Here is a 4,155-nt window from a genome sequence, read left to right as displayed (position 1 = left end):
CGCCACCTGCGTCCCTGCAAGACGCTGCGAGACGCTGCGAGACGCACGCCTCCCCTCGGCAGAACGGAAAACTCCGCGTTCCTAGATGTCACATGGTGACATTAAAATTACTTAATGTCCTCGGTGTGCTCTGCCATGGGCGTTCTCCCCTCCCTTTCAATCCCTTACAGCTTAGTATAAACTGGTATAATTACTCCCCCGGAAGTTTGATTTTCACTTTTTTTTTTTTTAAATAAAACCTTTTTTTCTGTACAGTTAGCTTGGGAGGAGACGCATCACTAATTTAAGTTTTAAGAAGTTGCAACATTTAATTAAATACCGGCTATGCTTTTTCCGAAGTGTGTTTTTGCGGAAGGCAGGTGAGCCGGAGCCCAGGACTGCAGCGTGAGAGGGCGGGGACGGGGCGAGGCGACACAGTAAGTGTCACGGTTCTTCCCTTTTTGTCGTGCCCCATCTGACTTCTGCCTCGTCCTCCAGGGGCTGCTTTCTCAAGGTTTCGCCTGCCGGACTCCGTGAGCACGAGGAGGCCTCTGCTCGCACACAGAACACGTCGCCAGGATTAATCGAAGGAAAGAAACCAAATGCCTTCTCTGGCGTTCCCTGCCTTACTTCCATACAAAATGTGGGGAAAGCCTTCAACAACCAGAGATGTTTAAAAACCGAATAAATGACAGCGCTCGGACAGCGAGCCCACCGGATAAGACGCTTCAACGACCGTCTCTACCTTCGACCTTCATTAGCCGAGGCCACCCGCGAAGCCACCCATGAAGCGGGCTGGAAGGGGGCACTCACCCGGGGGCCCGCGCCTAGTGGGCAGGAACCCTCGGCCCTTCTGCGGGTCTGACAGCTTTTACACACATTCCCCCTGGGGCTGGCGGTCTCCCCGGGGACCCGTGACACCCACAAGGCCACTTAAGGCTGGCTTTCTTCTCCGACGTCAGGCGGCAGAAGGAAATCTTTGAACGGAGGGCTCGGGTCCGTCACAGCCCGCTGAATCGGGCACCGTCTTGGGTGACTTCCTGACACGAGATGAAAGTGACGGACGTGTGTGTCCGCCCACCTGTTTTCTGGCCCAAACGGGGAAGCCGGAAGGCTACTACTGGATTGTGACCTGAGCACAGCATCTGAGCAGCCACAGCCTCTGCAGTGGGGGGTCGGGGGGGAGGGGGTAGGGTGCTGGGGGACAGGTGACCCTTGCGAGCGCCACACACGCGAGAGAGGAAATGTGTAAACGCGCCTGGTTCTCCGGCCGGGGCCGAAGTGATTTTCCAAGGACACAAAGCGAGAGTATGTCAGGCTGACAATCAACTCTGCTTTTTATAAAGTGAAGTTAAGCGCTGGGCAATTATCTGGATAATTAATTTTCAAATGGCTCCTGCCTCCACCGTCTAAGTGCCCACAAACGCGGGAGGAGCTGGGCTAGGAGTCTGGCGCCCTCCGAATGGAGCTGTGCAGCAAGTTCCAGAAACATCTGCCTCTGACGCTGAGTCTGCTCTGAAGCCGGGCATGTCCGGGGCAAGAGCCGCCAGGCTGCGGGTGCGGGTAGGGCCATTGCGGTGGCTCGGCCAGCTCCCGGGTCTGCCCCCGCCCTCAGCCACAGGCCTGCTGCCTCCTACCCGTTGCCTTACCTATGCAGGTGCGTAGGTCTGGACACAGGATGCATAGCTGTCCCTAAAGGTCCAGGCCAGATGTCACCACCCCCACGGCCGCCTGTACCCTGAGCCACCCTCGCAGGGGGGCGGGGCTGGGCCCCAGCCTCACGCCTCACGTGCCCGGTGACCCTGGCAGAGGTGTGTGCCTCTGCAGTCTGTCTGCAGCTGGGGACCGTTGTCTGTGCTGTGTGGTGACAAACACGACAAATGGCCGCGAGGACACTGGTCTTGGCCGGGAGCTGCCCCTGTAGCACCGTCTCGCCAGGCTCGCCAGCCTCGCTGCCCTGCCGCCCAGGCCTGGCAGCAGGGGGTCCCACGCAGCTCCCAGCAGAGGACTCGGGGGCCTTGGACCCTGACGACGGCATCTGCTAAAGGGTGGGAGGAGGGGGCCGTGCAGGCACATGGCCCAACCCTGCAGCTCGGACCAGTCTGGCCACCGCGGTCCCCCCTTCCCGAGCCCTCCCCCTTCCTCCCTTCCCCCGTCCTCTAGGGAGCCCCCAGCTCCCTCAGGGCTCCAGGCCACGTGCTCTCAACCCCCCGGAGGCCTGGGTCTCCCTCTCGGTAAGCAGCTGCCCCAGAACGCAGGGCGGGCCTCCCGGCCTCGGCCCCTGCCCCGGAGGAAGTCGCAGTGATGGCGGGGACATCTCCCAGCTGGGCGTCTGTCTAGAGCACGTTTCACTCCAGTCACAGGGAAAACTGGCTTCCACGAGCACCGAGGGCGGTTTTGGAGAAGACGCAGCCTCAGTCCTTTGCCGGGTGCCTGGGGGACGTGGCCGCAGCTCGTGCACTTGGGCGCCTCCTCTCACGGGGTCTCGCTCAGCCTCCGTTGGAAGCAGCAGGCCTCCCCCCATCCCCAAATAGCCCAGAAGCCTGCAGCTTGGGGCCCCATGACCCAGGAAGGGAGGCCATAAGGGGACAACCCCACTCACGACCTTGGGACAAACGTCGCAAACGTGGCCCACATGGGATCACTGTGGAAGACTTCCGAGCACCCACCGGGCCGGACAGGTGCAGTGACACCGGCGTTGCCGCTCCGGGTTCCAGCCTGGACAGGCGTCTGGCGGTGACAGGTGTCGTGGCCGCCCTGCGGCCGACCGCCCAGCCCCCGCTGGCTCCGCGGCATTGGAGCCGGTGCGACGCCCGCCCCCTCGCACAACAGCGGAGTCGACAGAAAGCGTGTTCTGAGCTCGTGACGGGGAGGCCCGCGTACGCCATGAGGACGACCACGGAGCCGTGGAACCTCCCGCCACGCGGGGGACGGCGTGGGACGTGGGGAAGAGGCGCGGGGCCCGGCCAGGTCGGGTCGAGCCAAAATCATGCGCTATAATTTCACTTTTCCGGGTTTAATGAAAAAGGGTAGGTAGGGTCTTTGCAGATCAAACTATCAGCAGCGGTGATTCCACATTCTTCATTCTTATCCTTTGTTTTATTAAAAATTTCTACCATCGATAGACACTGCTATTAAAAGTAATTTTTCAGAAGTAATAAAAGTTGTTGAAATCTTTTCTTTCCCCCCATTAGGAGACGATTCAAAATGATCGTTTTAAGCAAGATGGGCTACGTACTCAATTCAAATGCGTCCCCCACGTCCTGCGAGATGCGCGTGAGGCTGGGAGGGAATGGACATGCGGTCCTAATTAGCAGAGGGACTCGGGGAGCAAGCAGGAGCGAGACCAGCCCTCCGCGGAGCGGGGGACAATCTGAGAATCGGAGGCGATGTGAACGAATGGCTTTAGTTTCCCCTTTCCGTGGGTCTGGTGGCGGCTGGCCGGGCCGTCCTCACTGACCCTCGCTGCCAGGCTCTGCCCCCAGCGGACGTGAATGTGGCATGCCACGGGCGTCCAAGGACAGCCTTGGCTTGGGTCGACTTGTTGGCATGGCTGGCCTCATGCCCCTCAAAGCATCAAAGATTGAGCCTGGAGCCCCCGGCCGCTGCCGTGGGGCCGCGTGCCACGGTGGGCAGGTGCCATTCCGATGCCACGCGCTTCCTGGAGCCTGCGTGTGGGGGGACAGAGCGAGTGACAACCCAGGTCGTGTGAAATGGTGAGGGAAACACCGCGCTCTGCCCTACGGCCGCATCTGAGCAGCGCGGCTGCTTCCCGGTGAAAACGTAACTATTTCAGGGCCTTTCCATTGTGCGTGTGAGTGTGTGTGTGTGTGAGTGTGTGTGTGTGTGAGTGTGTGTGTGTGGGTGTGTACGCGCGTGTGCTGCTGTTATTATGATTATGGCCACTTCTCCATCACTAAACTCGAAGACGGTCCTAAAAAGAGACGGAATCGCCTTTCCGGAGGATGAGAAACGGGACGTCGGGCGACGGGGCGCCATGTGCCCGTTCATCAGACGGGACCGCGCCCCAGTCTGAGGCTCGGTCTGTTTCGGTCTCCGCCACGCCGGCCCCAGAGCGGCGGTGACGGGAGCCCCGACCTGACGGGATGAGACCGCGTTTGTGCTTCCGAAGGCGCCCGCTGTCTTCTCGGAGGACACGCTGTGCGTTTACTTCAC

General features: G+C 60.4%; 1 protein-coding gene across 1 annotated transcript in view; it reads right to left on the bottom strand.

Moving 5' to 3' along the window:
- CDH4 (cadherin 4) overlaps positions 1-4,155 on the bottom strand; it is a 382,977-nt gene that overhangs the window by 250,293 nt on the left and 128,529 nt on the right. The gene's annotated exons all lie outside the window — the stretch shown is intronic.

Source organism: Pteropus alecto, unplaced genomic scaffold (genome assembly GCF_000325575.1).
Source record: "Pteropus alecto unplaced genomic scaffold, ASM32557v1 scaffold45, whole genome shotgun sequence".
Taxonomy (NCBI): domain Eukaryota; kingdom Metazoa; phylum Chordata; class Mammalia; order Chiroptera; family Pteropodidae; genus Pteropus; species Pteropus alecto.
The sequence above is the reverse complement of the archived record's forward strand: the minus strand, read 5'-3'. Positions and strand labels throughout refer to the sequence as shown.